The sequence below is a fragment of the Acinonyx jubatus genome, chromosome A1 (assembly GCF_027475565.1).
Source record: "Acinonyx jubatus isolate Ajub_Pintada_27869175 chromosome A1, VMU_Ajub_asm_v1.0, whole genome shotgun sequence".
Lineage (NCBI taxonomy): Eukaryota > Metazoa > Chordata > Mammalia > Carnivora > Felidae > Acinonyx > Acinonyx jubatus.
In genome coordinates, this window is record NC_069380.1 from 136,963,928 (window position 1) to 136,973,732 (window position 9,805).

The 9,805-nt window shown below is 43.8% G+C and overlaps 1 non-coding gene across 1 annotated transcript; it reads left to right on the forward strand.

Annotated features, from left to right (window-relative positions):
• The first annotated feature begins 7,768 nt into the window (after nt 1-7,768).
• On the forward strand, nt 7,769-7,853 carry TRNAQ-UUG (transfer RNA glutamine (anticodon UUG)). Its single transcript has one exon. It is a non-coding gene; the product is annotated as a tRNA-Gln (tRNA).
• The last annotated feature ends 1,952 nt before the right edge of the window (nt 7,854-9,805 follow it).

Sequence of the window (9,805 nt, forward strand, 5' to 3'; positions counted from 1 at the left end):
TTTGTACACTGACCTGCCCTAGTGCCCGCAAGAGAAGTCAGACACATGGGCCGCTTGTCCTCGCAGAGTAACTGTATTTTCTTTGTCTCTAACGTGTTTTCGCATTTTTTTAGCCATTGTTTTAAAAACAGACACACGTATGCCAAGTTTTGCATTCTCTTGAAATCTCAGAAAATCTATAAACCGGAGCTTGCGTTTCCACATGGGAACAACTGATTGGAAGTGAGCAACGGGCAATTTCGAGACAGAGTAAGGGCTGACCAGGTTGTGACTCTCCATCCCAACCTGGCTCATTTCATTCCTCTATGTTCCATGCTAGCCCCATAGACGTCTTTAAAAAAACTGATTTTTAAAATTCTATGGTAATTTGGGATTTACAGAAAAGTTGCAGTGACTGTTCAGCGATGTCCCATAAACTCTTCACTTAGCTTCCCTGGTGTAACGTCTTCCATCATGTGGTGCATTTGTCAAAACCACGATGCTAACACTGGTGTATGACTATTGACTGGACTGCAGGCTTTATTCAGATTTCACCGTTTCTTCCATGAATGTCCTTTTGCTGTCCCAGGATCCAATCTGGGATCTTACCTTGCATTTGACCCTATAGTCTTCTGAGTTTACAATTCAGTGTAATTGAATTCAATGGTCTTCAATGGTCTTCAATGGTCTTGAATGGTCTTCAATGGTCTATTGCACGCATCCTTTCTCTCGGATCTTACCGATGTCCCGTCAGGCCCCCCACGGCCAGGTGACACCTTCCAAGGGTGGCAACCGCAGACGCACTTGAATTGCACCAGCTGTTCTGGCTGGACAATAAAAGCTGCATCTGTAAATTGAAAAAGCTCCACACATCAAGTGTGGAAAGAACACTTCAGTACAGGGATCTTTTAGGCACACCTGCGCTCACCAGTGGCAATGCCAGTAACACCATCTTCTAATAAGCATTGTGATTTACTCTGAAGGGTTATTATACGGCTTCGGTGTTTTGTGGGGCATGAGGTGCTGGGTTTGTGGCCACACACTTTGTATGCATGAACTTTTTCCACAGAACTACCTGGCCCAGTGCCTTTCCCATGTATGGGAAGGCTAAAATACATCACATCTGAATCTCCTAAGTAGTGAAATTGAGACGTACAGAACTTCCACTTCGCTTTCTGGCTCTGCTCAACATGTAAATTTTCTTTTGGTCCAGTAGGAGTAAACCTCTTGAGAAAGTGTTTTTCTTTCTTGGCCAACCTTTCCTTGAGCAGAATTCCAATTGTGCAGTGCCTGAAACCACTAACTAGCATATATGGTGATTCGCCTTAACTGCAAGAACAAATCCAATTAACAAATCCATAAGGAATTGGGCTGGAACGGAGCCATTCTTCCAGGTGGAAACATCTTTCTGTTAGACATGCTTCTTGTACTATTCACCCACAGTCCTCCAGTTGTCCAGTTAATCCATGGCCTGACTGGGGGCGTCTGGAGTCTAATAAGTGCATCTTTACAAACTCCGAGGATCAAAGGCTAACGCCTCAAATGACTTTGCTTTGTAATCTTTATCTTTTCCAGGGCTGTCTCCCTCTGATTCGGACACCAGAAATAATTCAATGAACAACTGAAAGCAAAACCTTTTCACACACAGTGAAGTTCTGGAAAGGAAGCCAGTTAAGATCACACCAAAGCTAAGGTCCAAACAAACTAAAATAACTCAAGGCTATCAATGGGTTGGTTAGGGCTACTGTGATCATACCATAAAGTGTCTTCTACCTTAAGCACCTATCACTGCAAGTGCAGAGTCATGCAGGTTCCTTGATTACTATCTAGAAGTTTAACTCCTATATTTTGTTGTATTTCAAAGGAAATAAGAATACATACACTATTTGTAGACGATACTCTTCCTTTTAAAATCATCACTTTCCTTCTAATTAACTGGTTGATACTTGGTCTTCCTCTGAAGAGTCAGATCTGCCTCGAGCAGGACCAGGAAATTACCTTAGAAAATAATAGCTCATATTGATAAAAGAGTTTCCACTTTTCAAAATGGGGAGATACCCACATTTCATTCAATATCACTTTATTCTATTCTTTCCAGTGGCCTTGAGAGGAGAGTAAGATAGAGGGTCAGAGGCATTAAGGAAATTTCCTAAGCTTACACCTTCCTAAGCAACAGTCTGTATAAAACAAACCAACCGACCAACAAACAAAAAACCAGGGATGGTCTCAAGTCTTCTGAGATTCTTCTGTCATGGTTTCTTGTGTCCCCCCTGGGCCCTTGTAATTTCTCACTTCTTTCTGGAAAAATGCTTCACTTTGGATGACATTTATAGGTGTTACCTCTTCTGGGGCTATTAGATTCTTGATGGAATTCAGAGTGTCAGACGGAAGCTCCAACAATGGTGGAGTCCACAGCAAGCCCATGTCAGTGGAAGTGGTACCCAAGGCAGTAGCTTTTCCTGACTCTTGTTTATGTTTCTGTTTGGAGTTTGGGGACAGTAGATAGGGCCCAAGGAGTCAGTATAATTGTAGCCTGGTGTAGACATGCTTATTGTGAATCTAAAAGAACTAGATTGGAGGGAGGTCTCTATTTCCAAAGTCAGGATCTGTGATGAGTCCTGATTAATGGGCTTCTTAGATCTCTGAAATCAGTTAGATCAAAGAAAATGAATTACCCAAGGATTTTGTTGATTTCGAGTTAGCATTTGCCTTTGTTTTATTTTTACTGGCTGGGCCGAATCATTATTGCAAAATTGCGAAATACATTTGTAGAAATCATTGTTTTAATTCTCTGCTAGAATAAAAAGTTAATGGTTTTATCCTGAGTCCAAAATTATACTTCCCAAACCAAATGGTAAGACCGTGTTGAAATTAAAAGAGAAAGAAGGTGCCAGAACTTGAATATATTTTGCTCTCCTTGTTAGAGGAATTTCCCAGTGTCTGCCTAGCACCCTCGCCCCAAGGATTTCCCATGGGTCCTCATTTTCCCAAGACCTCACAAGCACCTGAGGTCCCATTTCTCTCTCTTCCTCCCAGCAGTGTCTTAGGGACCTGGGGGAAGGGGGTAATACCCTGCATTTAGTCTCCAGAAGCTTGTTGCCCTCATGTGGTTTTCACGTGTACATAATGACATGCTCAGAGTATGTCAGCCAGTACCATCTGGGGCGCCTGGAGCATTGTCTGGGAGCCTGTGACCACTCAATCTAAGGCCAGAGGATGGGGAAATATATTGCATGATTACAATTCCCTTATAGGCAGAGAGACTCTCTGGCATTAGGATGTCCACATCTGTTAGACCCATTACAATCTCCGTTCCTCATGAGTATTACAATAAGAATAGCCATCAATCTAGCTAAATCGTAGCTACTTTCTGGCCACTATTCTCTGGTCTGACCCAGTCTGTGCCGAACAAACATGGTGGGAGTGTCAGTCTCTAGTCGGAGGTGCTGGCCAGCCTTATACCTGCTTAAGTTGGTAAAGTCAAACCAGGCCACTTGGTACTGAGTTGACAGCCCCTGAAACGTCTGCAGCCTGCTATCACTCTGGTGACTAATTGTTAGGGGGAGGACATGTGTCCTGAATTCAACACATCTGGCCTCTGGCAATTAATGTCAGTGCTTCTCAATCTTTAGAATATGTAAAAATTACCTGGGAAGTTTGTTAGAACATCATTCTTGAGCCCCAACCTCATGAATTCAGATTCAGTAGATCTGGGGATGTGCCTGGGAATTTGGTGGCCATAATTGCAGTAGTGGTGTTTTCTCTCCTTGGAACAAAAAAGCATGGCCCTCACACTACTAACATTGCCATCACCTGGGAGCCTGTCAGAAATACACGTTCTAGGCTTCCACCCAGGCCCACTGAATCTGACTTTATATTTCATAAGGGCATTTTTTTCACCTTAAAGTTTGATATCCACTCTTCTTTACAATTCATTTAGCGCTGAATACAGAGTGGCAGGTCATGGACTTGGAAAGATCCTTAGGAATTCAGATGCTCTTGGTCCTTGCCTTCAGAATGGTAAGTTATTCAATCTGGGTTGCTTTGCATGATCCAATTCTTATGAATATTCATGTATTTCACCAGAATTTTAATAACTTCAAAAGGCAGTGGCCATGTCTTAAGATCTTTGTACAAAATATTCTGCATACAGTAAGCATGCATCAAGGATTTGCTGGTCAATTGGTTAATCATAAGAATAGTGTGAAGGCACTTCATAAAATGAAGGAATGGTCTCTATTTCATTCATAAAGAAAGCTGTATCACCAGTTGTGATCTGTGGTTAGTTTTTCATGTGAATTTACAAGCCAGAAAGCTGAAGAACAGTCACAAATTGGTAGTGTCTGAACTCTCACTGGCATATTCTCAGTGTTGCTTCTAACATTTATGGGGAAAGTAGCTACAGTAAATAAAGAGTTAGCTGGTAAACCCTTGTCCCTCTCCATTCCATCCATTGCTATAGTTGAGAAGTTTTAATTCAGGGAACGATAGGAACACCAAATCAAAATGACTTTAAAAACAAACAAAACTTGGGGCGCCTGGGTGGCTCAGTCGGTTGACTGTCTGACTTTGGCTCAGGTCATGACCTCATGGTTCATGGGTTTGAGTCCTGCGTTGGGCGCTGTGCTGACAGCTCAGAGCCTGGAGCCTGCTTCAGATTCTGTGTTTCCCTCTCTCTCTGCCCCTCCCCCCACTCATGCTCTGTCTCTGTCTCTCTCTCACTCTCTCAAAAATAAACATTAAAAAAAATTGAAAAAAACAACAACAAAACCCCACTTGAAAGCGGTAACTGATTTTGTCATCAATCATTCCAAATAGGCTACGTCATCATTCTCTGGGCATTGTGATAAAGGATAAAGCCTTCATCAAACCTTAATGTTTGAATCAGTAATACCTTCGAATACAAGCTGATTTGCTCTGACTTACAGCTAGAGACTTAGATCTTTCATACCCCTGAGGGCTGAGAAGAGTATAAAACATACTCGACAAAAAATATTTATGGGTTACCTACTAGGATTCAGTATGGTTCACAGACCAGAAGCCTGGGCATCACTTGAGAGCCTGTTGGAGATGCAGAATTTTAGGCCCTAGCCCAGCCCTCCTGAATCAGAATCTGCATCCCAGTGATCTGCGTGCACATCAAAGAGTCAGAGGTGCTGGCGTAGAAGGCCTCTATAAGGTTAAGGTGAAGTCCTCAGTGATAACAAGAAGGAGCCAGACATTTGGCTGGTCTGGGGAAGGACAGTTAAGCACAGGAAGTACAGTGTTTTGGCCCCTGACATAAGTGGGTGGGGAAGAATGGGTAGAAGCCATCCTGCCAGGTTGGAGCCTGGAAGGAGAGGACAACAGGATAAGAAGTGGAAAGTGGAAACAAGAGACTAATCCTATCATGCCTAGAAGCCACTGTTGGGAGCTTGGATTTTTCTCCAAGTGCAAAGCAGGATACTGATAGGTCTCAGGGAGCGGGGAATCCTTGTCTGATTCAGAGTTGTGATACGTTTTTGGGATAAAAATCCCCAAGTTTAGTTGATGAATTCGATGTGGGCTAGTACTTAAGAGAGTGCGGGATGAGGGAAGGAGAGAACTTGAGAATAATTCCTCTGTGTTGGGAAGGTTATAACACTGTTTTTACCAAGATGGAAAGACTAGAGGAAGAGAATGGGGGGTGGAGGCAATGGTGAGGGGTGCAATCAGCAGGTAAACTTGAGATGTCATGAGACATCCACCTGGAGAGGGGGACTGAGCAGTTAGATCCACAAATATGGCGATGAACAGAGACCAGGCCTGGAGATGTGAATTTGCAATCTCTAGACTCTCAGATGCCATGTTGTCCTCAGTGTGAAGTTGCAGGCAGAGGGCCATTTGGCAGACGATAGAAACTCGAGCTTGAGTGACATCAAGCCCTTTTCAGTGTTATGCTCAGTATTCTCTGGAAATACCGAAGGTCTGCATTTTCCCAGAGCCATGAAGCCAACAATCTCATTGCTGAGGAACTACTCAGAAGGAAACAGAAACAGACTCCGATCATGCAAAGTTCTGAAATCCCATTTATCCTGAGTTTATACATGACTCTCAAGTGTGACTAGTCACTCTCCCAGACCAAAGCCAATTAGAATGAACCCGTTTAACTGTGACCCTATTTATTGTTTGCCTCTCTCACGAGCAGGCCTGCTCCTTGCAGGCAGGCCCTTGCCCCCGCCCCGGTCCTGACTTCCCTGTACCCTCTCGTGCACAGTGCACCCTCAAAGATAGTCCTTGAATGAAAGGGCGAGAGTGGCGGAAGGTTTTTCGAGACAAAGACAGCAAGACAGTAACAAGTGTAAGTCTGACATCCAGGGGAGAATTAGAAAAATTGTTGGAGCTCAATAAATCTAAGACCCTGAGACATTTACCTAGGAATTTTCCACCACAGCTCATAACTCAACAGGCCCCGATGTCATTGCTTATCTGGAGCACAGTAAAATTATCCACGTTCATGGTGATGATTCTGAGTCATCAAGAAGAGGCTGAAATATGTTCAGTCACCAGATTTAAAATGGCAAGAAATATGAAATACGTCTATAAAAATTATTTTTAACAAAATACAGCTAAGATGAGTACTTTGGACTTGAATATTTTGTTCTCAAGATAACCCAACGTCACATAGGAATTGGAAACTTTATCACCCACTGATGCCATCTGTACAAATGAGGCAACACCGCCCTATTCTTCATAAACAATTGTCTTCTGCGTACTGCAGTCAGTTTAGTTTAGTGATGAGTACATAGTCCTCATGACCACATAGCTTTATGTGAAGGCTAACAAAAGTCGTCTCTGGAAACATTACCAGACTCTTGTTCTGTGCTGACAGGGGCATTTTCCTTCTGAGCACAGTTACCACTTAGTTACCAAATAGAAGAATGCTGGAAATCTCTGCCAAAGAATAAACAAACGCAAAACGCCACCCGAGGGGAGAGAGGCAAAGGAATAAAACCATGTGTGCAATTCCTACCTGGAAAGCCTGGCGGTAATGGGCTGAGGGTCAGGCCCTCTTGGGAATACACGCTATTTGATGCAGGCGCTCCCAGTGCGGGAGTAAACCTGCATGTGCTTCGTGTATCATGAGTACTGAATACACGGAGGGCAGAATAGACACACATGAATTTCTTTCCTGCTTTATCTGGAAGGGTGAGGATTAGCACTAGAGTCTCAGCTCCAGTCCTCTGAAATTTCTCATGTTTAATGGATCAGAGGGGCCATTTGTGAAGAAACTACCTAAAACTGACATCAGAGAAATGCTAGCGGGTGAGTTGGGGATGAAGGTCTAATGGCAGGTTAGCACAACTTAAATGAAAGTCCTCTGGAAAGAGGACCGTGAAGTTTTATTTACCAAGTTCTCTTCCTCCATAGCATCACACACAGACACACCCTCACTCACTGACTCACTGACTCAGTCACTCACTCCTCTGGGCTGAGGTCATGCCTACCGCAGGACATCTAGGCTGCATCTGGGGGCTGAAGGTGAGCTACAGGCTCGAAGCAGTTGTTTCTTTCTGTGGATCCGGACTGCTGACAGTATTTGTAAGACAGTTTGGCAATAAAGATGTTTTAGATTCGCTAACAACAAAAGCCATGTTTACGTATCGCAGGGAAATTGTACAACATTGGGAAGGGTTTGCACGACATCCCGGCCAGGCTGGCGTGTTAGGTACAAGCACCACCAAAAAACGTGCATAGTATTGCAATTCAGATTGACTACTTCCCTAGCCAAAGTGACTCACTTCAATCAAAAATAGAATCTAGACGGGGTGCCTGGGTGGCTCAGTCGGTTGAGCGTCTGACTTTGGCTCAGGTCATGATCTCACAGTTCGTGGGTTCAAGCCCCGCGTCGGGCTCTGTGCTGACAGCTTGGAGCCTGAAGCCTGCTTCAGATTCTATGTCTCCCTCTCTCTCGGCCCCTCCCCTGCTCACGCTCTGTCTCTCTCTGTCTCTCAAAAATAAATAAATGTTGGGGTGCCTGGGTGGCTCGGTCGGTTAAGCGTCCGACTTCGGCTCAGGTCACGATCTCACGGTCCGTGAGTTTGAGCCCCACGTCAGGCTCTTTGCTGACTGCTCAGAGCCTGGAGCCTGTTTCAGATTCTGTGTCTCCCTCTCTCTCTCTGCCCCTCCCCTGTTCATGCTCTGTCCCTCTCTGTCTCAAAAATAAATAAACGTTAAAAAAAATAATAAATAAATAAATAAATAAATAAATAAATAAATAAGTGTAAAAAAAATTAAAAAAAAGTAGAATCTAGAAAAGAACTACATCCAGGTGTAAAAGATCTGTCGACTCCCTGTAAAAGAGGCCACTGGAGTATAAGCTATAGTCATAGCAACAGGTAATGATAATCCCTGCTAAAACTTTAGGGAGAACTTCTGAGTTAGCCTCCCATTGAAGCCCTTTAGTCATTTGAACATTGAACCATCTGATCTGATCTTCCTAACCCCATGCAGAAGGTACTACTCGTCTCCACTGAACATTGAAGGAACTGGGAGACCCTGTGGGACAGCCCAGGTGAGAGAATGGCAGCAGAGGGGACAGTGAGGCACGGAGAGATGGAGACCTGCCCTGCCCCAGGTCACAGGACAGCTGGGTGGTAGGGACAGACCCCCCCCCCACCCCCCCACCCCCTCCGCCGCCTGGGCTGGGCCTGGGCTCAGCACAAGTGCATTCCCATGGTAGCGTGTGTCCCGAATGGGCCAGGTCCCTTCCCACAGGCCCTTCCCAGTTCGACAGACAATTAACAGGGCAAAGAAAGCCCTTTCGGTTCTTCTTGTAATAGCTGGGCCCAAGTGGCCATTTTGATACACATCAGAATACAGTTCTTCGAGTATTAAAAAAACCACAAGATACACAGCTAGGACTTTATGGCTACTCAGAGACTAGATGTTTGATAAGAAAGAGCCACCACACCCAGGAGGAGAAAAAAAGTCTGAAACTCTAAACTTTTGTGAAATTGGAAAAGAGCCACATGTCAGCATTTTCACCTCTTTCCCATATGGCAGGAGGCATTTCACACTGCTTTTCATAATTTCAATAAATCTGGTAAGTGATATGAATCCTCTGCATGCCAAGAGACATATAATATGTGTATCAAAATAGATGTCTAGGTTGGTTTGTGACAAGAACCAGATTTCAGCAACTGAAGAGAACAAATCTGGCCTGGCTTTGGTTCAGTGAATGGGTGAACGAGAACCAGGATCACTTTCTGCTTTTTTCCCCCCCCTTTAATTTTTAAATGTTTCTCCTGCGTTTGCTTATTCTCTAAAAACCCTTGACCATCTTGATAATTAATTTTTATTCCCAGCCCCTTCATCACGTACAACCTTATTGGGCATTGTTGCCAGCTGATGGTACAGAGCATTAGGACTCAGTAATTCATTCATCCAGTCAGTAAATATTTAGTGAGCTCCAGCTCTGTGCCAGGAATTGTTCTAAGCTTTGTTTAAGTTTTGTAATTATTTAAGTTACTGGGGATACTGTAGGGAACAAAAGAAGGTCCCTGCTCACGCGGAAAGACTAAACATAAACAAATGAACAAATTCATATGCGATATGTCAAGTGATGATAAATAATTTAAAGGAAAGTAAAGCAGGGTAGCATGGATAAGGAGTGATTGGGGTATCAACAATGTCAATGGCCAAATAGCATTTTTTCAGAGACTATAAGGAACTAGGGAAGCAGGTTGTGAGAAGAGAGCATTCTGATGAGTAAGCGTCATGGCAAGTGCAAAGGTCCTGGGGTATAAGTTTGTTTCTATTTAAAGACTAGTGAGAAAGCCAGTGAGGCCAGAGCAGAGCAAAGACT